The sequence below is a fragment of the Schistocerca serialis genome, chromosome 2, assembly GCF_023864345.2.
Source record: "Schistocerca serialis cubense isolate TAMUIC-IGC-003099 chromosome 2, iqSchSeri2.2, whole genome shotgun sequence".
In the NCBI taxonomy this organism is placed as follows: Eukaryota; Metazoa; Arthropoda; class Insecta; order Orthoptera; family Acrididae; genus Schistocerca; species Schistocerca serialis.
This window is the reverse complement of record NC_064639.1, coordinates 457,206,966-457,231,832: the sequence shown is the minus strand read 5'-3', so window position 1 is coordinate 457,231,832 and position 24,867 is coordinate 457,206,966. Positions and strand designations below refer to the sequence as shown.

The 24,867-nt window shown below is 40.2% G+C and overlaps 1 long non-coding RNA gene across 1 annotated transcript; it reads right to left on the bottom strand.

Annotated features, from left to right (window-relative positions):
- Positions 1 to 2,870: 2,870 nt before the first annotated feature.
- Positions 2,871 to 3,629, bottom strand: LOC126455597 (uncharacterized). Its single transcript, XR_007585341.1, has 2 exons — positions 3,446 to 3,629; positions 2,871 to 3,049 (listed from the first exon to the last, which is right to left on the bottom strand). It is a non-coding gene; the product is annotated as an uncharacterized LOC126455597 (long non-coding RNA).
- Positions 3,630 to 24,867: the final 21,238 nt, after the last annotated feature.

The following is a 24,867-nucleotide window of genomic DNA, read 5'->3' as shown; positions in this document are numbered from 1 at the left end:
TGTCATTTACATAAATCGACAAAAGAAAGTATCCCAGTACTAAGTCCTGGGTACCCTGTATTACATATCAGTAATTTTAGATCGGTGTATGCCACTCGCCATTCTTAAGAGTGAAAACTGATTTGTGTTAGATAAGGTTTTATTAAACTGTGAACAATTATCAGCATTATTACCCAGCCGTTTTCCCAGAGTATTTACTATCTCTCTCTACAAGCAATTGATAGCTTTCCCATCTATAGCTTATCGCAGAAAGTTCAGTAACACCTTCAACATGTAAGGAATTGAGCACCAACTATTGGCACTTTTGCAACATCACCATAAGGTTTGATATCCCTACTGAAAGACGAGCAGAAATTTTTTTAAATTGGTGCATGATAAGGTTCTTTTTTTGTGTACCAGTGCTCAGTAATAACTGAAACATCTGGTTTATTAAAACATGCTATTATGTCCAAATCATTGTGCTTACTTCCTAGGCTCGTAAAGTTTTGGAAGATGATCTTTGTTCGCAGCTTGCATTGTCACCACATGTTTTTTCTTTTTTTGTTTGTAACCATAAATATCCTCATTAAGTAAATCAGATGTACTTGTCAAACTGGGAAGAGGACACAAAAAGGTCACACATGTACAAAATAATAATAAAAGGAAAGATTCAAAACGAGTTTCTTACAGCAAAATGTAAAACTTAATTGTTTTTGGATATATTACTTACTTATATCCTTCATTCAAAAACTTAAGAAGGCTGTTAGTTTAGTGTCTTCAAGGCATAATGATGTTTCACTGAGCATCGCAACAATCAAGCCTGAGATAGTAGTGTACTATGATACTACCTATGAAGAAATTGATGCACTGGATGTGAAGTGCACTGTTTAGTCTGCCCAGCAGGTGTTCCAGAAGATGGCCCTGCACCATTCTATAGCATCATGAATATTTGTGTGGTATATACATTAGTGATATATTCATCACTGACAGAAAATTTAATAATCACATTTTTCCTTCAAGTTTCTGAAATGGCAGTTGATGAGATCATATCTGAAGAGACAGCTATCAACCCACACTTTCAGCATAAAGTACGACTACAATTACCAGAATTCTGAAATGTGGATCCAGTAAACCTAGAGTTGCTCTAGGAAAATAAGTAAGATGTGACATGTGTCCCAGATCAAAAATGAGAAAATGAAAGGTTGCTGTATTAGTTATAGCACACAAATATGCAGTGACTAAGAAGTGTGAAATGACTGTGTTCAAAGCTATGTAGACTTGTTTAATTCCTGGTTTAAGTCATTCACATTATTTCATTGCTGTGTTTCCTGCTGCCATCCATTAATACCAGAATGTCAACAACTACTTTGTTACTTTAAAATCTTCAACATGTTCACTGTGGCTGACACAAAGGTCAGTAAGAGCTACTAGCCACGAGCTTTTAAGTGTCAGCTGCAGTGAATGTGCAAAACAAGAAAATTTTTGCAATTTAATTTAAAGTCCTATTCAGCTTCCTTTTTCAGGCGTGTTTAATTTTAAATATTAAAACTGATGAGAGTTTCATTACAAGACCCCTAATTTTGAAATCTGGATGACATCATCCCAGCACTGCAACAAAATATGCACCATACACAACAGGTTCAATGCAATCTCTCCTCTCCACAAATTTGCACCTCATATGCGTTATATGTCATATATCTGTTATACATCATATAATACTGCAGTTAATTTTCCATATATCTGAGCAAAACGAGTTATTGTGTGTCCATGTTTATCTCATCTAGGCATTGCATCTTTCCCTTAACTTCAGTGTGCTCTACAATAAAATTTGTGTGAAAAGTTTTCTGTGTAAATTACCTATTCTACAGCTAATGCTTGTGTAACCCAGTGTGCCATTCAGGTGGGTTTACTGGTGTGTCAATATAATTGTCAGGTTTGGTTTGAAAGGGGTTCTTGAAATATATTCCCACATAAATTTTTATCTATTCTCGGTTGCAAAATATATTACATACTGTCAGTGCCATTTCAATGCAAATGATTTTAAATCATGCTGGGGAATATATCAATAATACAGTTGCAGCATACCTCAGAAATTTAATTTTAGTTGCTTCAACCAATGACAATTATGGACCAAGTCTTGCACTGCCCTGTTTTGTGTATTAACCCGTTGGCTGGCATGAAGGTGCTGGTGGTCACAGCAGATTGCTCTGCTGGGGCCAGCACTGATCTCATGGTAACAACCAGGTATCAGCAATTTTACACTTTAATCTTACCGAGGAAAAATATTTACTTATATTTGATATCCCTTACCATTTCAAGACAATTTTTCGGTTTGCGGTATTTTTATTTAAAGGACTACAAAGTTATTCATGAATTCAGTTTTAGATACATATTTAACATAATATATTTAACTGTGTAAAGGATAATTCCTGAAACAGTAATTAGCATTCTAGCTGTATCTTTTTAGCCAAGGCTCTACAGATGCATATACTTCACACCAGTTCCTAAACGACTGCTTAACACATTGACTACCATGCCGCTGACAGCAGAGCAGCACACTTAATGCTGTATTCCAGACCTAATCATGTCAGGGCCAAGAAATGCAGAAGATAATCTCTCAGGGAGTACTATAATCTAATAATGTAAAATTATAACTACAAAGGCCATTTCCAATTATGTCTACCAAGCAAATTATGCTTTGAGTCAGTGATTTCTTTTGCCATAACTGAATAGTGAACACGCATGCCAGAGGATGGTGAATATTTATACTTTGCCTGTGAGAAGCAGCTATGCACATAGTCCAATTTATGTTGAAATTATCACCTGGGTATTTTAATTAAATTTGGTCTACTATAAGCAACATGATAAAGGAATCAAAAGAAAGACACACACAGAATTAATTTCTTTATTAACAATGCTCGGATTTCCACATCACCATAGAGGTACCAAGCTGGATGCGTTACTCGTTTTTTTACATGGCGAGTTTCCCCAGTAGGCCTATAAACCATGAAACAGACAAAAAAGCTACTTCTCGTTGTCTTCTCTTCCTTGGACTTTCACTTCAGAAACTCTGAAACATCCATTACAAAAACAGATTACACCACTCACAAACCTGGATTCAGTCACTGCAATTCATATCTATTTTACTGTCAAAAATACTGACTATGATCAATGATCAATTGTGAACTTTCAAAAGTTTTCCAATGTGCAGGTTACTGTTAGACTATAGTTATTACACAATTTTTGATCAGGAAAAAGTTACGATGATTGCAACTTAAATACCGAAGCAATTTGTTATGAGAATACGCCGTTACCACAAATAATCCACATATATGCATTGAAAGAAACTTTACTGAGTAACATAATGCATCAGAATACTATAGGCACAAAGAATGAAATTTCTGTAGATTTACCATACATTTTACTTTTCTTGAGCATGATAAGATTACTAACGGAAGTTACTTACCGTCCATTGTCTGGAATATAAACTATCCTTTCTCGTCTGCAAACACGTGCTTTTGCAGCAAGTATTATCAATTTTTTTCCGTGATTGAAAAGCTTTAACGCACACAAATCCCGCCATCATACACAAATCCACAAGGCATCAGCATGCCATGTTCAAAGAATATCCGCGTTTCGAAAACTACCAGCGATATTGGCTTGCATGAGAGGCGACGTCATGCCATGATATGACGTCATGATTCCTCGGGGCCCGCGAGACGCTTCTGTCTGGATCATGGAGGTAAAAATAAGAGGAGTTGTCATTACGTGACAAACTTGAAGCCGACCCAAGAGAAGGTCCGCCATGTTAGCTACCACAAAACATTCGCTTCTGGTTTGATTCCGTGTAGTCGTGAAGTGTTTTGATAAAAAATGCCGGGCTTGCGTCGCTCACGGGTGTACTAATCGTTCTGATTGTAGTCTAAAGTTTAAACAAATCACATTTCATTCGTAAGTGGACTTATTTAAGCGCTATTTTCTTATATATACTTGAAATTCTGATGCATTGTAAAGTTTTACAGTATGGTTTTATTTCTGTGATTTAACTTTAGATTTCTATCAATCCAAGGCGAAGAGCTGTCTGGACGTGAGCATTACACTTGGTTTTCACTGTGTGGTTATTCTGAAGTAACTGAAAAATCCTGGCAAGAAATATCCTGGAAATGGGGACTAATGTTTTAAAATGCAATAATTTAATATAAAACTAATGTAACTACATGTAGTTAATTAAATCTTCAGTTTATTTATTTATTTATTTCGAGTCAAAAACATTACAACAATTTACAATATATACAATATAACAAAACAGGTCAAATCATAAAAGAACAAACTAAACGGTATTAGCCCAAAATTGTGCAACGGCAGCAGCATTGTCTGAAACATCAACAAGCTCTTGTGTGGAACATGATACAGGACATCTAGGACAGTTAATTAAATGTTTGGTTGTCTGTTCTTCTCCGCAGTCACACAAGGTGGAAGATTCCTTCATGAAGCCCCATTTAAACAGATTGTCCTTAGTTCGTCCGACGCCACTCCTGAGCCGATTTAGAGACTTCCACACTGTCCAGACTTGATTTCCACCAGGAGGAAGGGTCTCAGAAGGAGTCATCCAATCGTTACTGTCAGATTTTGCTGTCCACTGAGATAGTCTGGCTGCTCCAGTCCGACCGGTGAGGGGTGTAGTAGTTCTCATGAAGCTCCTCCTAGATTTGAGTCTACTAATTGGTAGCTGGTATCCATGTAGCAGGTGATCGGTGTTATGATCTGCTTTATGTCTCTCAAGTTTGGCTGCGACTTCACGCCTTATGTCTGGAGGAGCAATACCTGCTAGTTTATGGAGTTTATCAATAGGTGTAGCTTTGAGGCATCCCGTTACTGTCCTGCAGGTTTCGTTCAGGGCCACATCAACCTGCTTTGCATGAGATGACTTGTACCATACAGGACATGCGTATTCAGCTGCGGAATAACACAAGGCCAAGGCTGATGTTCTTAGTAGTTTGGGATCTGCACCCCAAACGCTGCCAGTGAGCTTCCGCAGGATGTTGTTACGAGCAGCAACTTTCTGCTTGGTGTTAGTGCAGTGTTTTCTGTAGGTCAACGTTCGATCTAAGGTGACACCCAGATATTTGGGGTAGAAACAATGTTCAAGCTCTTGATCTTCCCAAAACACTGTAAGTTTTCTATAGGCCTCTCGATTGCGTAGGTGGAAAGCACAAACTTGAGTTTTAGCAGGGTTCGGTCTTAAGTTATTGACTCTGTAGTACTCAGATAGGTCCTTGAGAGCAACAGTAAGCTGGTTTTCTACTGTGTCAAAATCTCTGGCTTGTGTGACTAAGGCAAGATCATCTGCATAGATGAAACTCTTTGTAAGAGAAGGTTGAGGCTGGTCATTTGTAAATATGTTGAACAATATGGGGGAAAGGACACTACCCTGAGGCAAGCCATTCCTTTGACTTCTCCATCTACTCTTTCTTCCTTGGAACTCCACATAGAATCGCCGGTTTTCCAAAAGTGTCTGCACAGTTCTGGTGAAATTAATGTCTCTAGTGATGTAGTAGACTTTGTGCAATAATTGTCGATGTTGAATGGTGTCATATGCTGCTGTGAGATCCACGAAGACAGCCCCGGAAATGTATCCTTTCTCATATCCCTCTTCAATATGTTCAGTCAGATTAAGGACTTGTGCTGTACAATTCTTTCCAGGTCGGAAACCTGCTTGTTGAGGTATGAGTTGTTTTTCAACAATGGGAGTGAGTCTATTTAGCAACATTCTTTCATAGATTTTATACAAATGGCAAAGGAGCGAAATCGGTCGGTAGTTCTTGGGATCAGCTGCACCCTTTCCAGGTTTTAGTAAGGGAATAACTTTAGTTTTCCTCCAGATGGCAGGGATCTGTTTCCGCTTCAGACAACCATTATAGAATTGCAGAAGCCATCTTTCCGTGATGGGACCAAAATGTTTAATTTGCTCAATCATTAGGTCGTCTAGACCAGGCGCTTTACCATTTTTGCATTTCTGAATTGCGGTTCTGAGTTCTTGTAAGATGAAGTCATTTGATATATGGTTGTTTTCACGTTCAGGTTCTCTTTTGAGTTTTGTTCTATCTTTAGAACAATTGACCCTTCCATTCTGAACTAGATGATGAGCAATTTGATCTGGTGCAATGTTTGCATGGCCATGATTGTGGACAGGGTCGTTGTTCAGGCGTCGCAGCAACTGCCAGGCTTTCTGACTGCTTTTAGACATATCAAGGTTCTCGAGTAGCTCTATCCATCGTTCTTTTTTGGATTTGGCTAAGGCTGAGGATAAATTTTGGCCAGCAGTTAAGGTTTCAATGCTGTAAGGATTATCATTGAAAAGTTGGATATAGTTATGTAGATGCTTCACGGATTCTTCTGTCAAGCCAGGTATGTAGTTAACTCGGCAGCCTCTGGGAGTTGAGAGTCTTGTGCATCTCTTCACGGCTTCTACAAACTCATCATAGTTGGAAACTGAGGGTTCTATGCGTGAAACTTCTGAGTCAAGGAGATCAGCAAACTTCTGCCAGTCTGCTTTCTTGAAATTGTATCGCCTTCGGAATGATGTGATTCTAGGAGTAATGGCTGCAAACACTTGGCAGCCTATGGGGCGGTGTTGAGTATTTGGTATCGGATTTAGAACAGTTTTTCTGCATTGGTGAGCTATGTTCTCGCTAACAAAAATTAAGTCGGGGTTATACCCACGTTTCCAACGCCCACTGTTAAAAGATGGTGGGAGTTTATTATCATGGACAAGATTAAGATGGTTGGTATCAGCCCAAGTCAAAACTGCTTCACCATTACTGTCGTCCTCAGCATAACCCCAAACACTGCTATGACTATTGAAATCTCCAACAATAAAGTGAGCTTGTTGATTGGTGTAGTTGTCTGTAGGTGAAAATTGGAAATCTGCTCCTGGGGGTTTGTAAATTGACGACACAATACAACCATTCAGTTCTACAGACAGTATTTCAATATTGTTAAATTCTGTAAGTGAGGTAGAGAGAACAGCTATATCGTTCCTCACAAAGATAGCACTGCCATATTGTCTATGGGGTCGCTCAACTGCCAGTTTCATCCCAAGGATTTTTGGTCTTCTCATGGTGTCATCTCGATGGGTTTCTTGTATACATAAAATATCACACCTAGGTTCCTTGGCAATATGTTGCAGGAGTTCTTCTTTGGCAACAGACAATCCTTCTATGTTGATTGATACAATCACAAGGTGAGGTCTTGATAAAGACCTTTGGTTTCCATTCATAGTGAAACCTATATTGCAATGCTTTTGGAATGCTGACGTTCAGTTCAGTACTGGAGAATCTAGTCCAGTACCTATGCAGGGGCACCACGTGCAGGAGTCAGCTTCACCCCCAATGTAAATGTGTGGAACACCTGTTACGGTGGTTAAATTATAAGTACTTAAATGGTTACATATTTGTTAAAGCAAAGTTCCCTATCGAAGTCCAGGCTTAGATCATTACATTAATCACTGTGTTGTCGTATTACCCTGTAAATTTCTGTTCTTTGCCACGCTGAATGTCATTTGGTAGGTACAATTTAAAAAGAAAGCAGATGTGGAAATTGCAATGGGCCTGACAATCTTAAATTCAGTTCTGTTCCTTTGTAATTTAACGTATTTTTCACTTTGTTGACATGACAGCTGGCTTGTTTATATCATCCCTGCATACATCTATGGGACACCAAAGGAAATAAGGTAAGTTTCTTGCAAACGTGAACATTTAAAAATTGCATTTGACTTGAAAATGCAACGAATACAAATCGGTGCCTCTAAACTATCAATCATTGTTTTTGGAGTTCTGGCTTTATCAATTATCGACACAAACACAATGAAAGTGAATAGAAATGGAATACAAAAGCACGCTTTTCATAGCACATACGTCTCTTCTCGGTTATTCTAAGTGTATAAACAAAAAGGAATTACATTACTGAGGCAAGAAGCGTAATATTTTTACGTATTACTGTATCGAATACGCATTTAAGACCAGAAAAACGTTTGAAGTTGCGTTCCTTATGCTGTGTTGTTCACTAAAACCGAGTAACATTTACTATATAAAACAAATATCACGTGCACACGACATAAATAACGAACAGGAAGCAATTGTAAACACTCGTCTGCTAATGTTTTGGGGGATCCAAGATGGCGGCAGGCCCCACCCACTGCCTTCAAAACAAGGAGGATGCTAAGTTCACCCAACCTGGATATGGTGTGACGTCATTATGACGTATATACGCTTTAGTCGATTAACACATCTATCGACTTTTACGAACGTTCGAGATTCTAAACTGTCGTCAGCTAGTGGTTTGTTTTGACACCTGCGATTCTGATAACAGCTCAATGTGGCAGCGTATATGTATTTCGCCAAAATAAAAGTAAAAGAGCTGGATATTAATAGAAATATTCCTGACCGTGGCCTTGAAAACACCACGGACAACACGTTTCGTAAAAAAGTGAAGTCTTCTTATGTCCCGACCAGATTAGATTGTGTGATTGTTGTATTGAACGCTTATGCCGAAAATAATATTTATTTATTATCAATATTTTAGTATGGTTTCATACAATTGGTCTTGTCAGTACATATTAGATTGTAGCAGCATACTCTTGCTGACTTTTTTTTCTTAATTTATATAGCTGAAAGAGAACTCGTGCAAGTTTGTTAGCTAAGTAATTTATATGTCCATCCCAAGATAGTCTTTTATCAACCATAATTCCAAGTAATTTTACACTCGGACCGCAGAGACAGGTACCTTAGTGTCCAGTAATGACTGGTGTATAGAATGATTGAATTTCGAACTTAAAAAGAAAAATATGAGGCCTTGTTGAAGAAAAATCGTCGACCGGAGATGAAATACGAGGGGAAGTGGATTTCACAATGTAATCTTAACCAAAGGTTAGTGTCTTGACGCATCTAAAGATTTTGGTTGCTGAGTGCTTCTTCTCACCGAGTACGAATAACCGACGCACTTCAGCTGGGTCAGAAGTACATCAATTTCTGCTTGAGATTCACAATAACCACGCAATTGCCCGTCGTCATCGATGTTGAACTCTTTCAGCTTTTCTCTCAGTAGTCTCTCGAATGCTGAACACATAATTAGAGACGAGCAAACGAAAAACAACGCACAGGTCACAAACACAGTACAATACACGATTAAACGCAAGGAACGCAAAACACATTTAAACGAATGGCGCAGAGCACAACGCTACCCTGTCACAACCTTCGAAAGTTCACAAAAGTCGAATAGTCGATATACGGTTTCTATCGTTTTCGATGTAGCGTGTATACGTCATAATGACGTCACATCGTATCCAAGTCCGGTGAACTTAGCATCCTCCTCAAAACAACGTACAGCGCAAGTCTGTAGCGCCATCTCCCCTTATTCTACCTCCATGGTCTGGATACCTCCATGGTGTGTGGCATTTGGTCTACTGTCCACTTGACCCGGCACGCGATCAAATTTGTGTTTTTCCAATCCGCCGTTTGCTATCCATGGATTTGTCAACCGAGTGCGCAGATGTGCCAGTAAGGTTTGTCGAATTTAACATCCCTTTTGAAGCAAATAGCGCGAAGTATTTTGAAATGATAGGAATGACCATCAATCCAGAGTTCTTTCCATCGACCTTTCTTTCCTTCTTCGCGATTTGGACATACACCATCTACCTCATTTACAAAGTATCTTTCTAAATGCACTTCCTTAATTACAAATAATAAAAAAACTTGAGGCACGAATATATGACTGATACACGTCACCAGTATAAACTACTCATTGAGAGATTGTACCGTAATAATAAGAAAAGAAAACGTGAAATCCTACAAAAACCGTGTACGTACATAGTGTCTCTCTACAGTTAAGTCACAGATATTTAAGTGTTTAAACATCACATTTAATACTAGGTCACTCATTTGCCTTAACAACAACATTGTTATCGATGTTAAAAGAGGAATCTTTGCTTTAAGGTGCGTACTGCGTACTCATTAGTCCATCGATTACGGCTGTTACTGCTGGGACACAATGCTCATGACATTCCTCTGTCAAGTGATACATCAGTAGAGGCAGATGAGTGTGACGGATTTTTGACGTCACATCTGTTCACAGGAATTTTGCCTGACATGAGCGAAACACTGCAAATGATAGATGGTGAAAAAGAGCTACGAGATATTAACTTTCCTGTTCAACCTGCACCAGAAGAATCTGCTGTCAAAGAGGGATGTGACTGCTCTGCAGAAGGATTCCGTTACCTGGCTGGCTACATTGCATATCGTGCAAAGAACTGTGACAAGACACTGGGAACGCCGTCTGCTGATATTTTAAGTCCTCCAACAAATGAAAATTATGGTTGGATTGAATTTCTATCTCGCGGTGGGCTTACAGTTCCAACAGATGAGTGGATATATGAGGTGTCTCAGTTTGAACTAATTTTTAATGAATTTAATGGATTGGATAGTATTTCCAAGGGAAAAAATATAGTGAAAACACTATGCACTGCTGCCCAAACTAAATATCCGGAATTTTCGTCACACGCTATAAAACTGTATGTCAGAACACGACTTTTCATTCGTATGCGGTTCCTCAATACGAAGCATAAAATGGAGAAAGCAGCAGCAGCACAGAAGTGGAAATCAAGACAGTGGCACTCTTCTTCTACTGCAAACATCTAAACAGGTAAATCAACTGTTCTAAATAATTTCCAGGGAACTTATTGGTGTTATAAGTAGTTGCTTGTCCTTAGTAAGAGCCGCTTGCTGCGCTAGACGCTGCCTCGCTTTGCTCCTACAGCGACGTCATTGTGCCAGCCAATTACAGCCGATTTAGCTTCGGGCCCAACCTCCCTTTTAAATAACCTTGAGTCCAACCAAGGTCAACGAACGACAGAGACTGGATTCTGCCGAACGTTGGTCTCTGATGCGTTGGTGTTCAGCTTCTCATCCACACCAAACGAAGGGCTTGGGGAGGGATTCGGCCATGTGGACTCGCAGATGGCTCTGCTAACCCTCCAACGATGCTCCTGTTTCGTTATGTTTGTAAATTAGTGCTTTAATTACAATTTCACCAGTCGACATTGTAAGGGTAGAAGAGGCTTTAGCAGCCGTCGCGTGTGCAGCATTTACAGGTAGAAACAATGCTGGTGGACGACATCTCTTTTAAAAAGTAAGAGCTGTGTGATGGGACAACATTAATGTCTGCCTTAAAGCTGAACTGGAATATGAACTATTTCGTAACTTCTTTCCCAAAGAAAGCTCCAGATTTCGAATTATTACTCAGTTGTGTAGGTCCTAAAATTTTCAAATGCGACATCTCTTTTAAAAGAGCTGTGCATGCAGAAGAAAGTTAATTGTCACCCCCAATTTTGTTTGTTTCTCTGTGTCATTCGCGGCGAAAAGTATCAATAAAGACACCATTTTCTTCTCCACATCCTGCTTGTCACTTTCTACTTACTGACATATTTCCCCCAAAGCGTCCAGTCTTTTCACATAGTTTTTATAATCGTAGTTCTTAGGGCCCGATAAACATTCCCATTCATGATGAAACTCGCATCAGCTTTAATGCACTCTTCATGTTCCACTGTATACTCCAGTATTTTTAAACTCAATAAATACACACCCATAGTGAGAGCAGGCATAGCCTGCAGGGGAAACAGCGACTGTTGAAACTAATTTTTGAAGTACGTCCACAAGTCGCACTCAGTGTATTTTATTGACTAGTTTCCCACTTTAATCCAATCACTGTACTAAGCAAATCTTATCGTCAGCAGACAGAAACGTAACGAAAGTGAACCGCTTCATTGGCTCCGATTTGCAGTCCTTACACACTAAGCAAATCTTGGCCAGCGAAGCAGTTGGCTGTCGTTCATTGGTCTTCATGGGCTGAGTGTGTATACGCCTTTAACCAACGGGCTGATAAAAGACTTTTGTTGTGTCTTGTATCTAGCACACGAGAATAGTACATGATTCCTATCATCTTCTTTGTTGCATAAATCATATAACAGAGATTCCATTAATCCTATTCAGCAAAGGTGGATCGGGAATTTTCCATGATTTAAGCGTACATACATAACCATCGTTAATCGTAAAGTACTTTATGTAACAACTGGCCATGTTGTACTCCTTTTGATATCTTTGTCGAATCCCATTGTGTCTGCAATTCGTTTCTCGCTTTTTCTTGGATTAAGATCAGCGTTTCTTTACAAGAAAATCTGGCATTTAGGATTTCGCCTAGGTTTATTACTCACTTCCCTAAGCTGTCTGCTATTTGATATGGAAGATTCTACTGTGCTCTGCAATCCACAAGAAAGGTATTACTATTCCTGTCTGCTCATTTGTAACAACTTTTTAGTAATGCCTAAATTATGTACACCACAAAAATAAAGAAGCAAACATTCAGTTTCCACTGAAATGTCATCGTGCAAGATAGACCAGATACTCTGTATCCATGTTTGACAGATCCAGTTGGTTTTATATGCGTTTATTTTACACCTATTTTACTGAGTTATAGCTTCATCCAGTTTTTATGACGTGCATCTTATGTAATTTTATCTTTGTTTTTCTCTGACAGTCTGCTTCTTCCGTTATAATTCTACCAATGTTTCTTCACTGATACCTTTTTTGTGTATTTCTCTTGTACAGACTCTGAGAATGGTAATAAAATTAATAAATATGTTGATCAAAACTAATATCAGCTTTTGAGTGCTTTCAAAATGACTGCAGCATCTCCTAGAGCAGATATTCATTTTGCTGCTTGGTTTTGTAAGGTTCATATCACCATACTACTTTTTGTGCAAGATCTGCTGTATTTTATTGTTTCCATAACTGTGTTGCCTTTCATGTTGCCATCTAAGGTAAAGAATGTAGGGCTTCATAATTTTCTACAGGGTTGTATGTTGTGCATCCTACTTTATCACTGTCAGTGCTCTTTGATCCATCTGTACATATTTTCGTAGTATTGAGGAAAATAGTATTGAGCAAAATAGTGATATTAGTCTACAACTTTGGAAACTGTTTGTACTGTATGATCTCATCAAAGATTAGTGTATTTTGTTCTTAGGACTGGTTGCCGAATGTGGCCTGAGAAGACTTGTAAGATATCGTATTTGTCTATTCTATTCTCAAACAAAGTGAATCATTCAAGAGATTTCATAAACAGTGGCATCCTTCTGTTCCCAGAGAAACAGTTACATTTTCCGATATCTGGCCAATGTTTCATCAGGTCACTGATTAGTGATTTGTTTCAATTTGAATTTATTCACAAGTTTCACCCTGTAATCTCCCCACGGAAAATTACCCTCTACCATGCAATAATTAATAATGGTCAACCAAATCATCCACATGTATTTACGTTTGAAAAGTATCTGATCAGATTTTCTAGTAACATATGCGCCGACAGCTCGTCGACGCCAAGGTATTTTTCTAGTACGTTTATTCTTTGGAACAACAGAGGTACAGAAATGTATGCTCCATGGTTATTATACAGAGAGAGAGGAACAGCTTCGGAAGTATTGGTTGGAAGATTGTCGGATTGCTAAAGGAGATTTATTTACTCTTCTTCACGCTAAAGCGAGCTAGGAAAGTTTGTGCCGCTAGCGTGATAGATAAAGAGAAAGAAAAACCTGTAAAAGAAAATTACATGAGACTTGGAACCAACAGAAAACGGAACATGTACGGAAATGGATTCAATATACAATTTTCCTCAGAAATAAGGTTTGTGACCATTTTATTCTAGAGTGAATGACGAATGAGTTCTCTGTCTGAACCATTTATGATTGTCTGGGCCCTGTAATTAATTGGGAAGTTTCAGCTGTGACGAAGAGAGCCTGCAATCTCTGAGTTTTTTGAAATCGTCCAAAAAGGCTTCGTCCACTTCTGAAATTTTAGATCTGTCGTAAACTGAACGAATTGTTCAAACGATCGATTTTCCCAACTGAATGCAGCGCTTAATAATAATAACAAATGTAAAGATCTTTTCTAGCAAGCCAGCCGCTGAATATTAAGACGAAGTGCTCCACCAGAGATTCTACTAGGCTGATTTCACGTAAATAATATATTTAAACTGTACACAGATAAAGGACAGAGAGAGAGAGAGAGAGAGAGAGAGAGAGAGTGAGAGAATCCTCCATTAGCATAATTGTTTCTCTGTCTTTTCACGGATCAGCCTAACTAGAAAACACGAAGCCCTGACTTTATTGTACCGATTTATGTGTGAGAGGGAAAGAGCGATAAAGGCGACAGATACACTTCTGTACAGACAAAACATTACACCAAGTTAGCGGCAAGCTGCATTCACATAGACTTTCATCATTTACAAAAGCAGAGTAGAATTCATTATAATGGCCAATCCGTGACAGGACACGTTTTTGGACGTTGTTAAAATAATTTTGTTCTCTGTTTCATGTGAACTACGACGAGACAACTTAACTTGGAAAAGAGAAGAAATACTCGCAGGCAAATTAAGTGGATCTACAAGTAAAAGCAGCACGCTGGGCGCAGAAAAACGGCCAGAACTATAATTTTTTTATTAAAGCTTGCTAGTATTGAGGAAGTAGACGTAGATCTGAACATTTACTAATTGTGTTCATGCCAGACGTAGTTTGATTGACCTGCCCTAGTTGCATTTACCTGTATAAGTACTATAAGGAAGTAGCCACAGAAGTATTCTTGTGTGAAGGGAGATATATATATATATATATACTGTAGAACATTTATATGGTTTTAACTAGGGCAATGTTTAAGATGAGTCAAGCAGAGCAGAGCAACACACAACAGCCTTCAGCTGTGAGCACGGATAATAGTGATGTAGTAAGAAGTGTTGTAGAACCGATCGCTACAGATAGTGCAATAGAACGCCCGGTAGACACGGCTGGAGATGTAACAGCAAGTATGCAACATGGATTAGATCCATTAGTAATTATCATGAGACAGATGCAGATGATAACCGAGAGCATGAATAATATGAAAACCGACATTAATGCGAAGTTAGCCTCAGTTACCGAGGGGCAAAATGATTTGAATGCGAAATTAGCCTCAGTTACTGAGGGGCAGGAAAATCTGAAAGCTGAGATTAAGCAGCAGTTACATGACAGTTTTTCCGAATTAGAGCAGCGGATAGAGGCGAAGACAAAGGAACTTAAAGATCAGGCCGAAGAGACGGAACGAAAATTAACTGCACAAATAGAATTGGTTAAAGCTCAATGTGAGGAATCTACTCAACGCGTATGTGTAGAAATGAAGGAGTATGTGGCTATTAAGATAGATACCGTACGGGAACAGGTGGAAATGGTTCCGCAATTAGTACAAAAGCAAGATGCCATGTCATGTGCAACTGCGCAACTTCCTGAATTGGCACGTACGCAGACGAACCTAAAGGAAAGTGTTGAACATCTGACCGAACGTCAAGACGTTATAGACCACCAAATTAATGTATTAACGGGTAAATTATCCGAAATCACATTAGAAAACAAAAGGCTAATGTGTGAAAACGTTGAGCAAAATGTTAAAGCAGCATTCCAGAGTCTATGCGGCAAACAGGAGGAGAATTTGTTTGCGAAAGGACTTGAGGAAGTGCGAGAGCAGTTAGGTGCTGATTTCGAGCATTGGAAACAAACGATAGAAGAATCGATACGCGTTTCACAACAATGCTCAGAACAAATGAATACCGGCCAGCAGCAGAAGTTGGCAGCGTCTGTAGAGCCAGTTACTGCACATTCGCACACGATACCGACTTGTGTGAGTAACTCGAATATTAAATTGCCACGAGCTAGTTGTTCGCGTGAAGTTTTATCTGACGGAGATTACGAAAGCCTTTGCCATGCCGAAGAAAAAATGATAAAGCATCGGCAATTCCAGATTTTTAACACTGACAAAAGGGGGGTCCATCCGATTGTTTTTATCCGAAGTTTTAGAGGAGTGCTACCCAGAAATTGGTCGGAGTGGCAGAAAATCAGTTTCGTGACTGGGTATATACAAGGTTCGGGGGCGATCTGGGCCTCGGACATGACTTCTGTTTGCTCGACATATGACGATTTTGAGAAAGCGTTTTTAGCAAAATTCTGGTCAGAAGGGGTACAGGAACGCCTAAGGCAGGAGGTGCTCTACCCAGAGCCTTTCTCTTTTTCAAAAGGAAGCCTTAGGAAGTATTTTGAAAAATATATAAACAAAACTAGATATTGGGACAGACCTATGCCTTTGCAAGACATAATAAACATACTTAAGGCAAGATTACCAACTAACATCCGGAATCAATTAATTTACGGGAACGATAAAGACTTGGAGTCGTTCCTCACGACGTTAGATCATATAGACATTATAGAAGAGCGCAACCAGAAAGCCCGTAACAACAGATTCCAATATAGGGAGATAGAACCTCCGCCAAATGGTAGGCAAGGGAACGCACAGAGATCGATAAATAGTGGAGAAACCTCTCAAAATCTCAATAATAATACCGGCAATAGTCTTGCGAGGGGCTATCCAAGGAACAACAGGAATGGGAAACGATACAATCCCGTATGGGGGAACGAAAGGAATTTCAGACCGCAAGCCTGGAACAATAACAGTAATAGAAAGTGGAATCAACCGGGGGGAATAGATTCAAATAACCAACATCAGTGGGGACGGACATCTATGAATCAACCGGTAATTACCGAAGTGATGGACGATGTCAACCACCAGGCGAATCAAACTTGTAAGGACCCACTCGTGCCCCGGAGGAGCGGTCAACAATTGGTTGAGGGGCAACAGGATATGTGTACCCATGCTAACGTATAATGATGGACGATTACTGGCAGATGAATTGACCGAGGACATAGAACTCCAAGATGAGGATAAGGAACAGGTGGCAGTAGCCGAAGTGCAAGTCATTTTGGAGACTGTACCTATAGTGGCGGTTTTGGACACAGCTGCAACCACGAATGTTATTTCGGAGGCTCTATTCAACAAGATCAGAAATATAAGACGAGTACCAATTTTTCCAGTTCAAAATTGCAGAATAATAGGCGCCGTTGGGGCTAGATCGGCTAATGTAAAAGTGCAGTCACTACTTAGTGTAGAAGTCGGAAATGTAGCAATATTAAGCACATTCCTTGTTGTAAAAAATTTGGTGGTAGACTGCATTATAGGAGTCGACAGCCTACGTCAATACGGATGCAGAATAGATTTTAAAACAGGAAAAATTTGGTTAAATGTAGATAAACAAGAAATTGAGTTGGACTTGTTGAAAAAGGAAAGCCTTACCAGAAAATATAATAGTGGGATCAGTGTGCAAGTAATCAGGACTGCACAAAATTCTAAACAGCCCGTAAATAATGAGTTCCAAGTCAAAGGAGACTTCGGTCAATTAGTGTATGAGAAGTTAAATGAATCCGACTGCATTATTGAAGAGCAGAAGAAGCAGCTCAAAGAATTATTATTAGTGTATGAAAACGTGTTTGACGAAAGGCCAGGAGTTATTAAGGGATACATATGCCATCTCTACGTTAAGCCACACGAAACGTATTGTAGAACTTTCTATCCTGTTCCCTGGAGGTTAAAGGCTCAAGTTCAAAAAGAAATAGATCGCATGTTGAAATGGGGTTTGATCGAACCCTCTACAAGCCCATACTGCTCCCCATTGTTGGTCATGCCAAAAGCAAATGGAACTGTGAGACTGGTACTCGACGCCAGGGAAATAAATAAAATCATAATTCCAGTGAGAACACATCTGGAAAACATAGACGAACTGATACAACGGTTCCAGGATGTCCAATATTTGACGAGCATCGATTTGCAGAGTTCGTATTGGCAGGTCAAGCTGGATGAGTTATCAAGGAAATATACAGGTTTCATTTATGCCGGAAGAAGTTACCAATTTACTGTAGTTCCTTTCGGACTCAACATTAGTGCTGGAATCTTTATAGCAGCTCTAGATTATGCTCTAGGCCCAGAACTAAGAAGCAGGATAACAGTATTTGTTGATGATATGCTTATTGCATCGAAGACCTGGGAGGAGCATATTACCTTACTGAGTTGGGTGTTGGACGTGTTCAAAACCATGGGAATAACTGCTAACCTACAGAAATCCCATTTTGCACTAAACAGAATCAAGTTCCTGGGGCATATAGTTGACGCAAAGGGAATTTTACCGACCAAGGAGAAGCTAATTGCGATTAGTAAGTTTCCAACACCGAGAAATAGGAGGCAATTAAAAGGGTTTATGGGTCTTGCCTCATTTTTTAGAAGATTTATAACGAATCAGGCCATGAATGCAGCAGCTCTAAATAGTTTGCTGAAGAAGGATGTGCCCTGGCTCTGGACATTAGAGTATCAAGAAGCATTTGAAGAGATAAAGAAGCAATTAGTAAATGCACCGCTTTTGTACCATCCGGACATGCAAGAGGAATTCTACTTGTCAACAGATTCGTCAAATGTGGGTCTTGGAGTGTGCCTTTTCCAAGTACGCAAGATAAATGGACAGCTTACCTTTTGTCCTATTGCGTTTGCTAGTCGTGTTTTGTCCAACTGTGAACGAACGTACACGACGACGGAATTAGAGGCTCTTGCGGTCGTCTGGGGATTTAAAAAATTTCATTATTATTTATATGGGTCGAAGACTATCGTATATTGCGATCACCAATCATTAACGTTTTTACAAACGTGTAAACTGTTACACCCCAGGCTGGCTAGATGGACGCTCGCTCTGCAACAATACCAGTTTAAGATCGTACATGTCTCAGGGCAGCAAAACATTATTGCTGACGCTCTATCAAGGTCACCGCAGGGTTTAACAAAAGAGATTGAAGTAAATAATTCCTCAGAATTCCCTGTATTGCTGCTGCAGGAAAATCCATTTAAGACGTACTACGTCAATTTGTGTGTGCATATGGCCCAGTTACAGAAAAAGGATGCTCAATGGGGAAGTGTCATTCAAAGGTTACAACAGCAACCTTCGGATCAGATGGCAAACTATTACAAGCTGGTAAATGGCGTATTATTTTTCCGCTGTGGAAGGCCAAACAAAGTCCGTTGGTGTGTTTGTATACCTGAGGCACAAATAGAGAAACTTGTATGGTTCACTCATTTAACCTGGGGACATTTCGGTGCGACAAAATGTGCAGACAAAATAAGTGGGTACTGTTATTTTCCCAACATAAAGCGCAGAGTGCATGAGGTCTTAAAGAGATGCATAATATGTCAAAAAACAAAGCCAGATTCAAAAGGGACTAAGCACGCATTATGCTCAATATTAGTACAAGAACCAAAAGAATTAATTTCATGCGATCTGTGTGGACCGTTACCTACTTCAAGAGGTGGTGTTAAATATGTATTGGCATTTCTCGATGTGTGTACGAAATACGTAAAGCTATACCCGATAAAGGCGGCTACAGCCAAAGTAATTGTATTAAGATTGATAAGGGATTATCTTCCACATGTTGGTACACCTAAGGCGATCATAACAGACAATGCTAAAATATTCACGGGACTCCGATGGAAGCAGACTTTGTCTCAAGTCGGTGTGAAACATATACTAACATCATTTTACCACCCACAAGGCAATTTGGTTGAGAGGATTTTTAGAGAATTCAATCGATTTATGAGGACGTATTGCCATAATAAGCAAACTGCGTGGGCAAATTATGTGGAAGAGTTTGAGCAGATATACAATAACATGCCCCACTCCTCAACTGGATATACACCTTGTGAATTGATGTTCGGAGCAAAAGAGGAAAACTTCTGGACTGACCATATCCCCAAAACTCAGGAAACTGAGATGCCTTGGGAAGAAAAAATAAGACAAGCTATCATAAATATGACGAAAAAGGCTGATCAAAGAAAACAACGATATGACAAATTAATCAAAAGGGTACAGACATACCATGTCGGAGAGAAGGTACTAGTTAAACGACATACCAAATCATCCGTAATAAAGAAAAGTATAAAGAAATGGGAGTTACTATATACTGGACCATACATTATCCTACAAATTCCGAATCCGGGGGCTTATCTGTTAGCATACCCGGGATCGAACAAAATAAAAGGGTTATTTTCTCATAACGACTTAAAAAGTATAATGAAGATTAGAAGATAGGGAGGAATGGCGTTCCGAGTGACAGAAATGAACGCTCGTAAAAAACATAACAATAAACTGTGTGTGTAGTGATAGAAACCTTTAAATTGAAATAGTTAATCAGTGACATAGAGTATAGAAATAGTGACTAACTATTATTATCGAGTGTTGTAAAGAAGATAGTGGAGATAGGCTTCACCTGTGGTTTGGGTGAACATAGCACTTTAGCATTGCTAATGTCATCAAGAATGATTAAGGATCTAACTGACCTTCAAGAAGAATGAAATGTTTCCCGCAAATGACGCGGAATAATCAAAAGAGGTTCCGAGTGAATATTCATATATAATCTCATGTGAACGCTTACATGTGTAAACGTGTGAAGAGATGTGTTGTGGTAGTGAATCGTGAGTGACGGTTAACGCCGCAAAGATAATTTCCCGCGCAAAACAGTTGACGTCGGCGCGAGAATTAAAATCGATATAGACGATACAGATATGCTTTGTAAGAGACTCGCACCAAACGCGAGGATAAACTGATTCATGTTGAACTCTAAAAGGAATAGGTGTTATAATTAGAAGTTAAGAATTTTTAATTTATTAATGAATGATTAAAGAAAGTAATATTCATAGATTCAGTAGTAATTTAATGGTTCGTGTTCGTTTGGGAATTTTGTGTGAAAAATCCATTTCCATATACACTCCTGGAAATTGAAATAAGAACACCGTGAATTCATTGTCCCAGGAAGGGGAAACTTTATTGACACATTCCTGGGGTCAGATACATCACATGATCACACTGACAGAACCACAGGCACATAGACACAGGCAACAGAGCATGCACAATGTCGGCACTAGTACAGTGTATATCCACCTTTCGCAGCAATGCAGGCTGCTATTCTCCCATGGAGACGATCGTAGAGATGCTGGATGTAGTCCTGTGGAACGGCTTGCCATGCCATTTCCACCTGGCGCCTCAGTTGGACCAGCGTTCGTGCTGGACGTGCAGACCGTGTGAGACGACGCTTCATCCAGTCCCAAACATGCTCAATGGGGGACAGATCCGGAGATCTTGCTGGCCAGGGTAGTTGACTTACACCTTCTAGAGCACGTTGGGTGGCACGGGATACATGCGGACGTGCATTGTCCTGTTGGAACAGCAAGTTCCCTTGCCGGTCTAGGAATGGTAGAACGATGGGTTCGATGACGGTTTGGATGTACCGTGCACTATTCAGTGTCCCCTCGACGATCACCAGTGGTGTACGGCCAGTGTAGGAGATCGCTCCCCACACCATGATGCCGGGTGTTGGCCCTGTGTGCCTCGGTCGTATGCAGTCCTGATTGTGGCGCTCACCTGCACGGCGCCAAACACGCATACGACCATCATTGGCACCAAGGCAGAAGCGACTCTCATCGCTGAAGACGACACGTCTCCATTCGTCCCTCCATTCACGCCTGTCGCGACACCACTGGAGGCGGGCTGCACGATGTTGGGGCGTGAGCGGAAGACGGCCTAACGGTGTGCGGGACCGTAGCCCAGCTTCATGGAGACGGTTGCGAATGGTCCTCGCCGATACCCCAGGAGCAAGTGTCCCTAATTTGCTGGGAAGTGGCGGTGCGGTCCCCTACGGCACTGCGTAGGATCCTACGGTCTTGGCGTGCATCCGTGCGTCGCTGCGGTCCGGTTCCAGGTCGACGGGCACGTGCACCTTCCGCCGACCACTAGCGACAACATCGATGTACTGTGGAGACCTCACGCCCCACGTGTTGAGCAATTCGGCGGTACGTCCACCCGGCCTCCCGCATGCCCACTATACGCCCTCGCTCAAAGTCCGTCAACTGCACATACGGTTCACGTCCACGCTGTCGCGGTATGCTACCAGTGTTAAAGACTGCGATGGAGCTCCGTATGCCACGGCAAACTGGCTGACACTGACGGCGGCGGTGCACAAATGCTGCGCTGCTAGCGCCATTCGACGGCCAACACCGCGGTTCCTGGTGTGTCCGCTGTGCCGTGCGTGTGATCATTGCTTGTACAGCCCTCTCGCAGTGTCCGGAGCAAGTATGGTGGATCTGACACACCGGTGTCAATGTGTTCTTTTTTCCATTTCCAGGAGTGTATGAGCATGGATGAACACCGTATGAATCAGAGAGTAATTGAAAGAAGGGAATCTGCATTCCTCAATGCTAATAACTTTTACATTTCAGCACTCAAGCAAAGAAATATATGTAATTAGAATAAAAAGTTTTGAGTATAGCTAAATTATATGACTTATCAAGGAAATATGGATGATGTCTTGGTATAAAATGAACTACACTTTCCATTATTCGATGATTTGAATCCAAAATCTATAGTAAGTTACATGAATACTTTAAATTACGAAGAACAAATCAGTGATAGAAAATGTGTTAGAACTTTTGGACTTATAAGCACAAGTGGGGAGGCAAAGTCAAAAGGAGTATTCAAAAGGGAGTAAATCGGATGATGCTTTTGGCAACATCATTAGTTAATGGTTGAATTCCTTGAAGTACGTCGTAACAAAAAGGATCCATGAAGCCATAAGGATTTTGCTTTCAAAAAGGAGAATCTTGGACGGTGCAACCTAATCAGTTCTCTTACAGGAAGAGTTTTCCTTTTGGTCATTGCTAATTCTTTTGGAATGAATGTTGCATGTGAATTCGAGTATCCCTGTTCCTTCTACTCTTCCCATTGTGGGCCGCGTAGAAGATCAACTACAGAGGGGGCCGCGTAGAAAACCGACTACAAATGTGGACGTCGGGGACATGCAAGACCCGGGGGAGTTTAGCACCGCAAGATATTGTACCAGGAGCAAGATTCTAAAACGAGAATTCACGTTATTTATTGTAAAACGTTTTTTTTGCTAGAGGCACAAACCACTCTTCTCCAAATCGTGATACAAATTGATCCCTGTCTTTCCTTTAGAGATCTATTTCAAAATTATATTTTTTTTTCTTCTATAGGCTTTCCTATCTTCTATGTACCGTAGGCTGGGGGGTCTAGGCTTAAGAGGTTTTCCAAGGTTTCCCTGCTTAAGAAAGTTCCCGAATGGGTAGACCCTGACATCAGTTCATGAAAGATCATCTTCCTTGGTTGTGCACAGCAAATATAACACCTAGATGCACATAAAAGCAATACAGCCGCGGTACCGGTCTCTTCATTTCTACTGTCTTCAACATTTCTTTTCTTCGTCTGTCTCAAATATAATATTCTTTTTCAGTCAGAGGACTGACAATCATCACTTCCGGGTTATCCACACTAATAGATAGCTCGCGAAGTGTGTTCGGTGAATCAAAATTGAGCTCACAAACTTCGCTCGCTGAGAGAGGCGCTGTAATCTCCCCACGGAAAATTACCCTCTACCACGCAATAATTAATAATGGTCAACCAAATCATCCACATGTATTTACATTTGAAAAGTATCTGATCAGATTTTCTAGTAATATATGCGCCGACAGCTCGTCGACGCCAAGGTATTTTTCTAGTACGTTTATTCTTTGGAACAACAGAGGTACAGAAATGTATGCTCCATGGTTATTATAGAGAGAGAGAGGAACAGCTTCGGAAGTATCGGTTGGAAGATTGTCGGATTGCTAAAGGAGATTTATTTACTCTTCTTCGCGCTAAAGCGAGCTAGGAAAGTTTGTGCCGCTAGCGTGATAGATAAAGAGAAAGAAAAACCTGTAAAAGAAAATTACATGAGACTTGGAACCAACAGAAAACGGAACATGTACGGAAATGGATTCAATATACAATTTTCCTCAGAAATAAGGTTTGTGACCATTTTATTCTAGAGTGAATGACGAATGAGTTCTCTGTCTGAACCATTGATGATTGTCTGGGCCCTGTAATTAATTGGGAAGTTTCAGCTGTGACGAAGAGAGCCTGCAATCTCTGAGTTTTTTGAAATCGTCCAAAAAGGCTTCGTCCACATCTGAAATTTTAGATCTGTCGTAAACTGAACGAATTGTTCAAACGATCGATTTTCCCAACTGAATGCAGCTCTTAATAATAATAACAAATGTAAAGATCTTTTCTAGCAAGCCAGCCGCTGAATATTAAGACGAAGGGCTCCACCAGAGATTCTACTAGGCTGATTTCACGTAAATAATATATTTAAACTGTACACAGATAAAGGACAGAGAGAGAGAGTGAGAGAATCCTCCATTAGCATAATTGTTTCTCTGTCTTTTCACGGATCAGCCTAACTAGAAAACACGAAGCCCTGACTTTATTGTACCGATTTATGTGTGAGAGGGAAAGAGCGATAAAGGCGACAGATACACTTCTGTACAGACAAAACATTACACCAAGTTAGCGGCAAGCTGCATTCACATAGACTTTCATCATTTACAAAAGCAGAGTAGAATTCATTATAACCCTTCTGATGCTCAACAAGGAGAGTATTCCTAGGTGTGGGCAGAATGGACCCAATGCATATTCGGATACAGTGATACTGAAGCGTGTCCAGCTTCCATATCGAATTTCTTTCCTCATCAAGGTAAAATACGCATTCATAATCCAAGACTGATCTCAAAAGACTCCTATATATGTTGAGCAAAGATCTTGGGTATGCTCCCCACTATGTGCTAGCCGCACATCTCAGTGCATTCATCTTTCTTTCTATCTTAGAAGAATCATCATTTATGTGAAGTCTCCAGTTTACTCTCGAGTCAGTTCCCATGCCTAGAACCTTAGCCTGAGTCCTTATTGGGATATGTATTCCACCAATCTTCATATTAGTCAGACAATGTAGAACTTGTCTTCGCATAAAACTAACTATCAATGATTTTTTCGGTGTTACGTACC